Raw genomic sequence first — 1,186 nt, 5'->3', positions numbered from 1 at the left:
TGTCTTTCTTTACCTCTTATGCTGGTTTTTGCCTTGGAGTTCATCAGACATTAGTATTGCCACTCCTGCTCGTTTTTTATTGCAATTAGCTTGGTGTATTTTTTTCTATCCTTTAACTTTTAGTCTGTTTTGTCTGTGTCAGATGTATCTCTTTCAGACAGCATATTGTAGGATCTTGTATTCTTAGCCATTCTGCCACTCTGTCTCTTAACTGGGGCATTTAATCAATTGACAGTCAGTGTAATTATCGATAGGTATGAAATAATTGCTATCATTATGTTTGTTGTTTTTTGCGGTGCTGCTGGTTTTTTTGTTCTGCATGCCTTCCTGTGCTGAGTTCATGCTTTTTCTTTCTTTCTTGTCAGTTTCTTTATAGTTTTAATGTTAACATGTTCTTCTTGGATTTTCATTTTCTTGATATGTTGTGAAGTATTAATTTTCTTTGAAGTTACCCTATATTCTATTAACTTTTTCCTCCTTTTAAAACAGTCTATTTTATCCTGCAACCTACCTTATCTCCTCATCACCTGGATCTCTCTTCCTATATTTCCTTTCACATTGTAATTATTTTGCTCATAGACTGACCTCCCAGATCCTCTGAATTCATTTTTGTAGTTTTGTTCTGTTCTGAACTCTTCTATCTGTCAACTGAGTTCCAGGTGGTGTTGCCACGTATGTCAGTCTCTGATTGTTGTCTGTTCTTGTTGGTTCTCAATCCAAATAACTTCCTTTAGGATGTTTTGAGCCTCTGGGTTGGCTTTAACAAAGTCCCTTAGCTTCTGTTTATCCTGGAATTTTTTGATTGCCCCATCATATTTAATTGACAGCTTTACTGGGTAGATGAATATCCATTCACAAACTTTTTCTTTCAGGATTTTATATTTGTCTCCCCATTGCCTTCTTGCCTACATGATTTCTGCTGAGAAATCAGAGCTTAATCTTATTTGCTTACCTTTGTAAGTAACACTTCTCTTTTCCCTAGCTGCTTTAAGAGTTCTCTTCATGTCTTTGATTTTGGAAAGCTTTATTATGATATGTCTTGGTTATTTTCTTTTGTAGTCTATCCTTCCTGTGGTTTGTTCAGCTTCTTGAATGCGTATCTTCTTGTTTTTCATGATGTTAGGGAAATTTTCTCCAGTAGCTTTTCAACTATCTCAACTGTGGTCTTCTGTGATCCTCTGTGTTC

The sequence above is a fragment of the Chrysochloris asiatica genome, unplaced genomic scaffold (genome assembly GCF_000296735.1).
Source record: "Chrysochloris asiatica unplaced genomic scaffold, ChrAsi1.0 scaffold00179, whole genome shotgun sequence".
Classification (NCBI taxonomy): Eukaryota; Metazoa; Chordata; class Mammalia; order Afrosoricida; family Chrysochloridae; genus Chrysochloris; species Chrysochloris asiatica.
The sequence above is the reverse complement of the archived record's forward strand: the minus strand, read 5'-3'. Positions refer to the sequence as shown.